Here is a 14,804-nt window from a genome sequence, read left to right as displayed (position 1 = left end):
AAGGCAAAAAATAAAAAATCACTATTTGGAATTTGGATCATTTTTGCAGTACAGGTTGTTTTCCTGCCAGAAAATATAACTAAATTATTTAAAAAAAATAAAATAACATTTTCACACTTTAAAATGCAGTAATATAATTGTGAAACAATTTCTACAATACTAATTTTACTTTATAGATCTGAGTATTTCTTACTCTGCTACTGAATTATAACCTCGTATAGTTTCCTCCAGGACTCTAACTTAGTCTTGAGAATTATAATGAAGCAACATAGCGAGTGCAGTGGATGCAAAACTCCTTGTTGTTGTGACATTTTTCACCAGACACAGAAAAAAAGACCTGATCTGCTGATCACTCAGAGTACAGCAAGAAATCATCTAGTGGACATCATTGCTAATATTAACAAGCTTATCTGAATATGTTTCACTTTCCCAGAAGCTTACAAACGCATGGAAAGAGGATGTTACATTTTCCTAATGTACTTTTTGCTTCTATTTAAAGTAGTTTATGTCTGCAGTGTGAGCACGGTGGAATGTCTCAGCCATCATGTGGTCTCTAATTCTGGTCAGCTGACCATCTAAAGTATTGTTAACGCTGTGTTCAGAGAAGCAGCACTTCAGGCAGTGTCCAATTTTTTTAAAACAACAACAAACAAACAAACAGGTTGATGGTTGATGGCTGTGTTAGTTTTGCAGGATCTTGGTTACAACTAAAATATGGATCCAATGTAGGATAACCAGGATTCACCCTCGGGGAACTCTGTAACAACTTTTATCTGGATTAGCTGTTGGAAATCTGTTATGCTTGACCAAAATGGTGTTTGGAGCCAGCAAAAGCAAAAAATGTGTGCAAAAGAACGCACAAAGTCCATCTGTATTCAGGTAACTTACAACAGTACAGATTCTGGTGGTCAGATTTGGATACATAACGAGGGATTCCTTTAAATAGCAGCCGGTTATAGCCTGCTGTTTATAGCATGTGTATATTACAATGATAAGTGGATGATAGAAAAGGTCTCTTGACAAGAACCTTGTGAAATCATTAGCATAGTTCCTTCTTCAGTAAAGGTCACTATTTTTGCACTGGGAGAGCATTAACAATAGTGTGTAGCACTTCTGTAATTCCCCTTTCCAGATTTTTAGCACATCTGTAGACTTTCGGCTTTGTAGTGTTGCCTGTTGGTCACCAAGGGGACAAAAAAGCTCTTCTAAAAAGCAGCCTTTCATCTGATCCATCCGGCTACTCGCTAAAAATAAATAACTACATCAGAAGTACTTTGTGTGACTCCAACTGTTTAATTCACTGTTACTGGACTCAGTAAACAATGACTGCATAAGTAGTGTGAAGTAGTGATGAACAGCTGGTGTTAGCCATGTTTAGGTGGAGATTGGGTAGTGGTGGGGGGGTAGATTTCCTAGCAAAGTCACTGAAGATCTCCAGCCAGTCTGTGATTCAATCCAGACTTTCAGCCAGTCGTGATTAAATAAACCAAAGAAAAGATGAGAGGATATGTTTGCAGAAAGTCATAAACATGAGCAAAAGGCAGCACAAACGTTTTAAGGGAGTACATTAAAACTCATCCTTTAAGTTTCTTTAAGTAACAAACTTCTCCCGTTCAGCAGAAAAGAGGACTCGGAAAAACTCGCATAAAATCAGCCTGATTTTGGCCATTCAGATAAAAATAGCTACAGCATGAAAGACAGTTATGGAGCAGACAAGCTGCTTTGGTGAATGTCAGACAGGAACTCGGCTTCACGCACACATACACATTCACTCAGTGTGTTTGTTGGTATTTCCTGTTAATGACCCTGCAGTTATTATGTAGCTTCTGTTCCCACTATTCTGCACACTCTGAGAGTCCATATGTTTAAAAAGTAAGAAAGAAAGAAAGTCATGCAAGCTTAACACAGAATAATAAGGTTAGCTAACCTCTACTGGTGGCTGAAGCACTGTTACTGTGGTCACACAAAGTTTTATATACATTTAACACTAGTTTGATCTCAAATGCTTATATACTGGTGCATGCTATTTTATGTGCAAATGTGCATTTAAAGTAGGTTGTGTTAGTGCTTTGGCAGACTGGCAAACTGTCTCAATTGAACATCACAAAAGCTGGATGGATGGATGTGGATTCATACTGACAAGAGTATGGCTACATGTAGTACACTATGAGTGCGCAGATGGTGTAACTATAACAGCTAAAAGAAAAGGAACTTTGTGCACTCCTCACCAATCTTCACCCTGTGAACACTGTAGCAACCAATTTTCTGGCAGCGGATATGCCTAGCACCAGAGAGGATGTTGGCTGCTAACAACAGAAGATTGTTATTAGTCACTGAAAGCATGTGGTTTGGGGTTTATCTTCTTTGCTAGAGAAGCTTGTGGCTTTATTGTAAAAATTGCAGAATCACAATCAAATGCTGAACCTGCTTGAGCGGACACAAAACCACTCTGGGAATTAACACTGAATAGGTTAATATCCAGCACACAGAGTAAATTGTGGAGCTAAGTGAAAGTAGCGACAGTAAATAACTTTAACCACATAACTCCAAGGATGTATCATGTTCTCACTTTCTTGAAACTTATCAGGGGAAATACTTTGTGCCCGTAGGTGTGTTTTCAAATGTGTGCACTTATTCTTTTCTTATTTGTATTGTTGTCTCAGCCTGATTTCCTTGAGAAGCCTTCATATTTTCTAGGCTGCCTTTGCAAATAAAAACATGTGAATGTCATCGATGCCATTGAATCGTTACCGTCTTGGGCTACAAATTGATGCTACAGAAAAGTGCGGCCCTGCTACATTTTAACTTGAGTAAATATCTCGTCAGCTCAGTGTTTTTTTGACAGTGGTTTTGTTGTATTGGTTGTCTCTTTAACCTCTGTTGATAGCTTACGTTAATTTTGCTCAGTTTGAGACAGTAGCTAAACAAAAATTTACAATATGTACCTTTAAGTCCAACCTGAAGACAAAGCCACTGATTAGCATAAAGTATCACGTTCCTTAAGGACAAACTGAACTAATGCTCTTTTTTTTCCCGCAGAGTGTCCATGTGAGGGAAAAAATATCTTAGGAATGTTTTGCCTTCTGGCTGTTGTAGATTAAGACTCATTAGGCACTTTCACCCATACTGTTTTCATTTTAAACAACAACTTATAAATAGGCAGTAGAGTCCTCTGTAGGGCTGTTTAGTAATCCGTACATGGTTGGGGTCACATTAGGGTCCATGTTACACAATATTTCTGTCAGATAAAGCTGGGAAATCTCACATAGATTTTTCAAATATCTCAGTAAAACCACAGAAATCTTTATTGTAAGCCAGACTGTCTGATAAATGGAGTGGAGTAGTTAACTAGTTGCTTTATTTTGAACCGATTCATGTTCTTTTGAGCTCGGGAAGTCATGAAATTAATGACACTGGTTACATTTAAATCATATTTATGCCCAAAATGATTACTATCAAAAGTAATTTGATAACATGTAAATTGTCCATATAATTTTGTTACATGGAATATAAAATGTTACATTTAATGGAATCTGTAAATGGTATTTACCAAGCAGTGATTCATGAATCATTAACGTAATCATTACATTCATTTAAATAAATGAACTTTTGAAGAATAAATTTTTGAGTTTTAGTTTATATAAAAGATACTTAAGGTTTGGGTTTGTTTCGTTTTTTTTTTTATTATTATTATTACATCAGCAGTGCAGGTGTCACTCTTGTGACTTTTGTCAGCTTCAGCTAAAATCTCGCAATCACTGTCATTGTTTTCTGCACAACACCAACTTCCCGAAAAGTTGGGGTGTTGTGCAAAAAAAATAAAAGAAGAACATTTTATTCACAATAGTACATATCAAGTGTTTAAACTGAGTCAATGTACAATTAGAGAGGCAGAGTTTCTCAGAAGTAAACGAAGATAGAGTTTCATCAATCTGCAAAAATCATCAACACATTGTAGAACAATTTTACAATAATGTTTGATAAATTGAAGAAGAACAAACTGCAGCTTTGGGGTGGGGGTCTGAATAACCAGTGTTTGTGAGTTGTACTGTGCAAATATGAGAAATTCAGGGCTCAACATACCTGCTGTACCAGGGGTGGATCTACAGGGGGGCAGGGTTGGGCAACTGCCCACCTGTTGTAGAGCCGTGGATATTTTGTTGACTCTGTTTACATGTAGGAGATTTCCACATACTTCACTTGAAGAGGGATGTGCCACCCTGCCTAGATCCCTCGCCCCTCCTTTGCTCCCACATCTGAATTTTTTAGATCTGCCACTGTGCTGTACCTAGTTTGATTGTTGCAACGTATATCTCTAAAAAACATTTATATACTGCTGGCTCTCACGTGACTGATAGACACAAGTAACAGCTTTCTGTGAGAAGTTTAAAGCTGTTATTCCAACAGTATCTGAGGAGGTGGATTGTTCTGATACTTCTCAGAAGATGAGGACGAAGAGCAAAATCAGATGTGAATGAAGCAATAATGTGTTATCAATTTGACAAAAATGCACTGCAAACACACGCAACACATCCAAATACGGAAACTCACAACACAACAGGAAGGCACTTCATTCAGCCCAGAGGACAACACAACGTCCTTCCAGGGGTCACAACAAAGTGATGAACCTGGCTGGAGTTCAGTGCTTTGTGACGATAACACAGCCACTGGTGAGCAGTGTGTTTAACTTAACGTTTTTTTTGTGTTGCCTGAAAATGTTTCAATTGTCATTTGTGCAACTTCTTTTTGGTTGTGTTTATTTGAACCACATGTGTTCACAGAAGAGGTTTTCCTGATTCACTTTGTGTTTGGTTGTGTTGCAGTGCAATGAGCTCTCTGGCTCTCTGTGTTTCAGTACTCTTTACTGAAACGGGGTCTGACATACTTGCTCTACCAGGGGCCTGAATGGCCTTTTAATCATTTCTAACTCACTTTTAGCATATTTTAGCATACCACAGCACTGCTTTTGATACCATAGATCAGTGGTGTCCAAACCCAGGCCTCGAGGACCAGTGGTCCTGCAGGTTTTAGCTGTGTCCTTGATCCATCACAGCTGATTTAAATGGCTAAATGACCTCCTAAACATGTCTTGAAGTTCTCCAGAGGCCTGGCAATGAACTAATCATTTGATTCAGGTGTGTAGACCCAGGGTGAGATCTAAAACCTCGAGGCCTGCAGTTGTCCAAGGCTGCCATAGATCATGGTGCCCTCACCTCAGTTAGACCACTTGGTCAGAAACAAAGGAATTTCTTTCCTGTGGTTTAAATCTTATTTAACCAACAGAGGCTTTACAGTTAAGATTGGAGAACCATCGTCCTTTAAAAAAAATCCACTCACATGAGGGGTCATTTGGGGATCCACTGTTGGCTCTTGATACTTGCTATGCTCCCGATGGTTTTACTTTTTTTTTTTTATAAAAAGCCATGCTTCATAATGCTGATGATTTAGCTGACTGTCTAGAAGATTTTAAGATACGGATGACTTTGAATTCTCCTAAACTGACTAATGATAAGAATACATGACTCATATTGTTTGGAATCACTGACTTGCATGACCTCAGCTCTGTATGCAAAACAAAACAACCAGGAAGAGATATTTTTTGGAAAAAAAAACAACAACAACAGCAACATCATTTTGGTGTCATTTTTACCTGTATTTGTAAGGACAGTGAAGACTTTTCACACAGGAGACTAAAGATAAAGATTGGCACGGACATTCAGCAGGGGACGATTTAATACTAACAGCAATTAAGATCCTCTTAGTGATTTGTGAGTACAAAGAGGGCTGAAGAAGGCAACTGAACTTCTTTAGGTTTCTGAAGATGTTTAATTTTTGTGGTTGCACAAACATTTCCTAAGAAGTACTTAGCAGAAAAACTACAGCTAGCATACTGTAAGCCTCTTTTAGCATCTTGATGATGGTGACAAATAAACTGCTGCAGAGAAAAATCCCGTTTGAAAACAAAACAGGGCAAAGACAGAGAGCCCATACACACACAGCCAGTAAGCATATAGGTTCTCTTTGTCATATAGAGAGCAACAATACTGGTTGTCATGCAGATACAGTATGATGGTGGTTTTGTGCTACATGTGAATGTGCTGACAGCCCACTGCTCCGACACTTCCTCTGTTCTCTTTCGTTTCCTCTTTCTTTTCACTCACTGTCACAGTTCTCACAGTTTCTGGGGTATGTGAGACCCTTTACCTCCTGATTTTTGTCCCCCTTACCCTACGTAAAGCAAAAAGGAGGAACAAGAAGAGGCTTGGTTGTTGTTGTGATTTTTTTATGGTCGTCAGGTGTTTCACTGAGTGATACAATGACCTGAATGGCACAGAGAGGTGAGCTTGTAACAATGCAGGAGTAATCAGACTGTTAAAACTTAAAACTCAGCTCAACATTTGCCAGAATTACAAAAGACAAGTCTTCACTAACTAATGAAGTGTCAGCACACTTAATTCTCATTTAATTCTCACTAATTTCCTTTCAGAGCAGTGTGCTGCAGGCGGGTGTCCCTACTTTTCAGAGAAGCCCAGAAACAAGCCAAAGAATTAAAGATAGTTAATCACTTTATTGCTTTTAGAGCATTCTTCAAAAACAGTTCACAAAGTCAAAAAGCCAACATGCACATTCATCATAACTGCCTCTCTGGCATTAAAATGTGCCACACTGACAGTGATGTGAACATGAATGTTAACTTGTAGTTTTGAGGATTTGGCAGCACTTCATTAAATTGCACTGGCGTGAAGTGGAAACAGTGTGTGCAGCAGTGCAGGCTATGCTGCTGTGCAACTCTGAGCCAAACTCCATCAAGTAAAGTCTTCATCCAGTGAATTTGATAAGTGAGCGGCCTTTCAACGCTGCTTTCTCTCTTCTGCTTCCTGAAGCTGTGACATGTCTCAGTGTTTACAGATACAGAAAAGTGATTTGGTATAATAGCAACAAAGAAGAAGATAAAAGACCTACCGGTAGTTTCTTCATGCAGCTGCAGCAGCAGCAGTGCAGAAGTTATCTGCAGTTAGCATTCAGCATTTTTAAGCAACCATCAGATCAGGGAGTCATGGCAACAGGAAAGCAAACATCAGCAAGAAAATCTGTGTAACATTATACTGAAGCACGAATTCAGAGGCCTTACCTCACTAACAATCGAAAGCAAATGTGTGAGTTCATCAAATGCTGCTCAAAGTAAATGTTTTCTGAAGGATTTTGATCGTTCCTATTCATGATCCATCACGAGGCAGCTCCAGTTTACTTTGAGTTATATTAAGCTCAGCTGTTTAGCTGTTTAATTGGGTGTACATGCTCATTTTATTTAGTTTTAATCAGCATTTTTTTATTTATCCTAATTTAGTTTTGATGTTTGTTTCTTTATTTTCAGTTGAATATTTAGTTCCAATTTTACACATCTCTTTAGTCTTTTAGTTGATTTTTCATGTTCTGCCAAATAAAGACCAAAACCTGCAGGTCTATAAAATTTTTTTTTTTTTTTGTTCGCCGGCTCTCTCCACACAAAGACAAAAACAGTCACAGATTAAAGTTCTGCATGCGCGCGTGTGTGTGCGTGTGTGTGTGTGTGTGTGTGTGTGCGTGCGTGTGTGTGTGTTATCTGTGGTATGCTAATGACAGCAAATTCCTGCTGCGTTCACATGAATTGATCACAGATCAGTCGAATAAGAGCCAGATACAGAGCTTTCATCTCAACGACTCTGTGTGTGTGTGTGTGTGTGTGTGTGTGTGTGTGTGTGTGTGTGTGTGTGTGTGTGTGTGTGTGTGTGTGTGTGTGTGTGTGTGTGTGTGTGCAGACTGCATACAGTCAGGGTGGAGGTGGGTGCAGCTGCTGACATTACTGAAAATAGAAGGAAATGACTGTTTATTCCTCCTGTACATACTGAACTACTGTCTGCATCCATCCACATTTCCCTCAACACTGACACAGTTTAGAGAAAAAGACACAGAGAGCTATAAATAGTCATGGCTTAAACTGTTTATTTAATCTAAAGAAGTTCTGCTTTGCTGCTTCGTTGTTGCTGTAGTTAATAAAGAATGATTACATAGCAGCTGAAGTCAGTCAAAATCATATACAGCAGAATTTGCTGTATGTGAAGTTGCATGGTGTGTTTTTATTTGTATTTTACCCATAATTAGACACTCACAGAATATTTAAGCCTGGTCTGACCCTCTCTTATAGAAAGGTAATGTGGGAGTTAGAGTAAACCTCAATCAGAGGAGTCGATTGTGGAGATACAGAAATTCTTTTATTGCTGCCATATAATCTGCATCATTATAACTGCATTGATAACATTCTTTACAGCATTGTTTCATCTAATAATATTTCTCACAGTATTGATATTGCATTAAAGTTGTTTATTGAAGATGTTCATTTGAGGATCCTTCCATCATGTTAACAGAAGTATTTCATACACATTGCATAGTATTTGTGCTCATTAAGAGTTGTTGCTTAGTCTACAGAGGGTCTTAAGCTTTGTGAAGCGCGACGTCTTCACAATCTATTGTGTTAGAGACTAGAGCATAGAAGGATAACTGCAATACATGCTTACAATACATATAACACATATAATCTAGGAATGTGTCAGGCCTGAGGCCTTAACTCATTTAGCTTCTAACTATATTTTAGTCAACTTGGCAACAGATGACCAGAGTCAATAATTAGCCCCAGAGACCCTGAGGGCTTGAAGTTTATTACCTTGTATGGAAGGTGTTATAGAAAAGAGAAGTTCTATGTCTGTTTATAGCCATTAAAGATGTACAAGATGTACCATTCACTGTAACTAACGTCTTTAACCTATTTTAATCTGTAATTGACGCCATGGGGGGGCTTATACCCCACTGCTTTATAAGTGTTCTCCATATGTATTTTTGTCAGAAGACATATGCTGATGTTTTCTCCTGGCTGTTAATAAACTCACCGTTTGATTGCACTTTTCTGGGGCCTCTGTGGTTTGTCTCACTGCTCTACATTGATCGATTTCGCGACACGATATTCTGGGATAGAGTTAACAGAATCAAAAAGCAGACGGCGCTGAATTATTTCCAGCAGGTTGCTGACATGACACCAAATCCATGAAGCTGCTCATGAGCAATGACGAATAAATGATAATCAAATAGGCACTTACAGCTTTCATTACACAGACTGTTGTGTATGGAAATGCTGTGGGTCACCTTAGTGTCTCAGGGTTTTAGAATTTGAATCTTGAATCCATGCTTTTGTTCCCCATGTCTTTAAAGTTGAATGGGGCGCTTATTACATTTTCCATTTTCAGAGGCGGTTCCACGGTAATTCAGACCATGCATGTTAGTCATATGTACTGATGACTGAACCGGAAAGGATGTGCTCCGACAGTGAGTCATGGAGCATTTTGGTGGGAAAAAAGTGACATTTCGAGTCTGTGTGATTTTTAATGCCCACGCAGCCTCAACTCTCACTGAGCAGCTCATGGATGCAGTGAGATGTAGATTTGGTGTGGATGGAGGGCTTTAATGTGGGAGACAAATGTAGCTGAGTGTGAGGAACCTCTCAGACAGAAAACTGCCTGATGTTAAACATGAGGACACACAGAGTATTGTGAAGTGTGTTTCCAGCCAAATATGGTGATGTTCCTGTGACTGAGGTCATTGACAGATAGCCATGACATCAGACGCACACACCCACAGATTAATGTAGGTCAGTAATATAAACCGTAACACACAGAGGACTGTAAATATTTTAGGAGTGATGTATGTGCTGTGACACACCCGCACCCGCACACACACACACACACACAAACACACCCGCACACACACACACACACACACACACACAGAGACCCCCCGGCGGGAGGAGGGGAGGATGGGGGTGTGTGAACAGCTTGTGACGTCTCCAGGCCATGATAACGTCTGCTAATTGGTTCCATCAGGCTTCAGTGTGTGTGTGTGTGTGTGTGTGTGTGTGTGTGTGTGTGTGTGTGTGTGAGAGAGAGAGAGAGAGAGAGAGAGAGAGAGAGAGAGTTCCAGTCAGTCACATACATCATGCCAGTTTGTTTCAGTTTTAAGCTACTTTTTCACGTCTTTCAAAAGAACTATGACAAAAAAAATCCAACATCTTTACACTCAATACAGTCTGAAAGCACATCAAATCTGATTTTCAAGTAAACCTGGAAATAATCAAATGGTTTAAGGATGTGGAAACTAGAAGAGGTGAAATGTAAAATAAATATTTGGGAGCAACAAATCTGAAGCCTTCACCTTGCTAACTTTTTTTGCACACAAGATTGCAATTCCTAAAATATTCCTAAAATCTTCTGTTGATCCAGATGTCACTCGGGTGGATTGAGTGGACAAACCAGAAGTGAGTTCAATTAATAAATGAACTTGTAGTTTACATTATGTCATAAGTAGGATGTGATGGTGGAAAACATGGGAACCTGAAGTTAGTTTATTAATTACAGCAAAGAGATCATTCCTCAGCATGAAATCATGATCCGACTGAAGGTTTCTAAGGGAGCAGTGCACACAAAAGTGAACACACACTCTGCTCATTGAGAGATTAAAGAAACCCAACATTTACTTAATAAGCACAAGAGTCAAAATGTAACTCAAGACTGAAAATGCTTTGTCAAAAGAAGTCTGTCTGATAGTAACCTCAGTTTTTGGGTTGGGCTAAGGAATAAAGGGTTTTTGAAGTGGAAGTGAAACACGGTGGTGAAATATTCAAGTCTGGGTTGGGGTTTTTTGATACCTTGGAGATGGACAACTCCACCAAATGGACCCCACCCTGATCAAGATGAAGTGCTTCTCCATTCTTCAGAGATGTGCTCCACCCTCGTCTTTGTATCTTCATGGGGATTCATATTGTACGAGGTTTGTGAGCTCAAGAACAGCTCAAAGCTTTTCAAGACCTACTCAAGGAAGGTCTGACCGTCATCGACGCACCTGTCATGGACCATCTGTTACACTGACATTATAATACAAAGTTGGAAGCAAATGCAAAAGAAGTGGAAGTAGAGGGCATAGAAGTAGAAGTATAATAAATTGGTCTTCCGGACACTGATGGAAGAAAATCTGTGAAGAGCAACATTTGCTGTCAGCTTGTACAGTGGGGCAAAAAAGTATTTAGTCAGCCACCGATTGTGCAAGTTCCCCCACCTAAAATGATGACAGAGTTCAGTAATTTGCACCAGAGGTACACTTCAACTGTGAGAGACAGAATGTGAAAAAAAAATCCATGAATCCACATGGTAGGATTTGTAAAGAATTTATTCGTAAATCAGGGTGGAAAATAAGTATTTGGTCAATAACAAAAATACAACTCAATACTTTGTAACATAACCTTTGTTGGCAATAACAGAGGTCAAACGTTTACTATAGGTCTTTACCAGGTTTGCACACACAGTAGCTGGTATTTTGGCCCATTCCTCCATGCAGATCTTCTCGAGAGCAGTGATGTTTTGGGGCTGTCGCCGAGCAACACGGACTTTCAACTCCCGCCACAGATTTTCTATGGGGTTGAGGTCTGGAGACTGGCTAGGCCACTCCAGGACTTTCAGATGCTTCTTACGGAGCCACTCCTTTGTTGCCCGGGCGGTGTGTTTTGGATCATTGTCATGTTGGAAGACCCAGCCTCGTTTCATCTTCAAAGTTCTCACTGATGGAAGGAGGTTTTGGCTCAAAATCTCACGATACATGGCCCCATTCATTCTGTCCTTAACACGGATCAGTCGTCCTGTCCCCTTGGCAGAAAAACAGCCCCATAGCATGATGTTTCCACCCCCATGCTTCACAGTAGGTATGGTGTTCTTGGGATGCAACTCAGTATTCTTCTTCCTCCAAACACGACGAGTTGAGTTTATACCAAAAAGTTCTACTTTGGTTTCATCTGACCACATGACATTCTCCCAATCCTCTGCTGTATCATCCATGTGCTCTCTGGCAAACTTCAGACGGGCCTGGACATGCACTGGCTTCAGCAGCGGAACACGTCTGGCACTGCGGGATTTGATTCCCTGCCGTTGTAGTGTGTTACTGATGGTGACCTTTGTTACTTTGGTCCCAGCTCTCTGCAGGTCATTCACCAGGTCCCCCCGTGTGGTTCTGGGATCTTTGCTCACCGTTCTCATGATCATTTTGACCCCACGGGATGAGATCTTGCGTGGAGCCCCAGATCGAGGGAGATTATCAGTGGTCTTGTATGTCTTCCATTTTCTGATGATTGCTCCCACAGTTGATTTTTTCACACCAAGCTGCTTGCCTATTGTAGATTCACTCTTCCCAGTCTGGTGCAGGTCTACAATACTTTTCCTGGTGTCCTTCGAAAGCTCTTTGGTCCTGGCCATGGCGGAGTTTGGAGTCTGACTGTTTGAGGCTGTGGACAGGTGTCTTTTATACAGATGATGAGTTCAAACAGGTGCCATTCATACAGGTAACGAGTGGGGGACAGAAAAGCTTCTTACAGAAGACGTTACAGGTCTGTGAGAGCCAGAGATTTTCCTTGTTTGAGGTGACCAAATACTTATTTTCCACCCTGATTTACGAATAAATTCTTTACAAATCCTACCATGTGGATTCATGGATTTTTTTTTCACATTCTGTCTCTCACAGTTGAAGTGTACCTCTGGTGCAAATTACTGACCTCTGTCATCATTTTAAGTGGGGGAACTTGCACAATCGGTGGCTGACTAAATACTTTTTGCCCCACTGTAGATGACAGCAGAGAGGATTGCGCCTCACCACACGAGGAAGGACGATACTCTGACACCACATCCTGAAATCACTTCATACTTTTGTGTGTGATGACACATGCATGTGACCTCACACGTCCTTCAAAGTGTGAAGGACACAAAAGCCCCTTTTCCATTAGTACCTATTTGGATCAACTCAACACAGCTCGACTCGGATTGGCTGGTTGTCCTTTACAATCAAGTACCTCCTAGTGTGCGTGGTTGTCAATATAGCCACACGGCCCATTATCCCGTGACGTAATTAGTATGTGAAACAAACGCTACAACAAAGGTGGACGTTGAGGAGAGAATATACCTGCTCCTCGATCTGTGGCTTTTCATCAGACCCGGGAATACAAAAACGTGGTTTTTGTAGCCATTTCCCTCATTAATGGGTTTCAAAAAAGGCTGATTTTTGATATTTGTAAACGAGACGCTTTGATGACCAGTGTTGGTCAAGTTACTTGAAAAAAGTAATCAGTAACTAAATACCGATTACTTCCCAAAAAAAGTAATCCCGTTAATTTACTGATTACTTATTTTCAAAAGTAATTAATTACTTAGTTACTTAGTTACTTTTTAAAAACATGACTTACAACCTGAAGAGGTGATAAAGCGATAGATCTTTCAGCCCAATTCTACTTTTTCTGCATAATCCATCATACAAAATGTAATCAAATGGAAAAGTCCCTTTTTAAAACTTCTTTTTATTCGTTTTAATCTTTTAAAAAATATAATTATATGCACCATTCTCTGACTGGAAGAAATTTGTTTAACATTTAAACCTATTTTCTGCACATTCCAGCACACAAAATATTTTTTTTGTGTGTGTGTTTACACTCACTCTTTCAAATAGATGCAAGTAAAACACAGCAGAATATAAATAAAATCAAAGACTAGCGGTCCTGTTGCTCTATTTTCACCTGTAAAGCAGGAGTGGGGTAGGCGGAGGTTTACCCTGGTGCAGGTGTGCCGCAGCGGTCAGTGGAAGAATCCACGAGTTTCTCTGTGAATTTCCCATTACATGGTAGCGCACTCGGTGCTTGCTTGGAAGTTTAGGGGGTTTTTTCGCTGTAAAAAGAAGTTTTCTTCCCACGCACAACGGACGCTAATGTTTTTGTCACTTTTTATGGAATCAAACTCAAAGTAAGGTCAGTACTTCCACGCTTTCAACGCTGCATGCTCATACTCTCGCCCGCACTCGATATATGATCCATTGTTGATCTGCACACAGCTGTTGTCACTAACGGCGCACTCGCTTACTTCACTTTCATGAGACATTCTCGCAAAAAAATCACGGTTTTAGTAACGCAGTAACGCAGCGTTCCTACGGGAAGGTAACGGTAATCTAATTACCATTTTTGTAACAGTAATCCCTTACTTTATTCGTTACCTGAAAAAAGTAATCAGATTACAGTAACGCGTTACTGCCCATCTCTGCTGATGACTCATCGCTACTGACCAGCCAATCAGTGGCATGCATTCTGATTATATTTCATTGCCTTGTATCAGGTACTATGACCAAATGGAAAACCCTGAAAACTGTGATGACCCGTGGTGAGTTGATCTGAGTAGATGCTAATGAAAAAGGGGCTAAACACGATCATGGAGGTTCATGGAAGGGTCCAGTGATGCTCCCAGCATTGGTCGATTTGCATTCAAACAGTGCAGTCCTGCACGTTTTATCGACCTTTCATAGGAGTGAGTACTTGTTGCAGTGTTCCCCTGGATGAAACATGCCGCCACTCAAATAAAACCTCTTTCCAAACAGTTTAAGCATCCTTTCCGTATAGTCTGTCCAAGCTTCTTTTCTGATATAACATAAAAATAGCAGTAAAAACCACCACGATCTCTTATCTAAAACCCAGCTGTGGGGACAGGGGGATTCACACAAAGTTAGGCCAGTCTGTGCCAGCAGATGTGACCTCACTTGTAGTACACTGCTCCTTTTCCCCCAGATGTCAAACTGTCTGATCTAGGAGTGACGCAACAGCATACTGGCTGTTTCTTGTTATTTTAAGGGGGTTTTGTTTTGTTTTGTTTCTCAGATTCACAGTACCTGGTCTCTGTATGGCCTATTTAACAAGTCACAAA

This window comes from Rhamphochromis sp. 'chilingali' (genome assembly GCF_963969265.1).
Source record: "Rhamphochromis sp. 'chilingali' genome assembly, chromosome: 14".
NCBI classification, from domain to species: domain Eukaryota; kingdom Metazoa; phylum Chordata; class Actinopteri; order Cichliformes; family Cichlidae; genus Rhamphochromis; species Rhamphochromis sp. 'chilingali'.
This window is presented reverse-complemented; position numbering follows the sequence as displayed.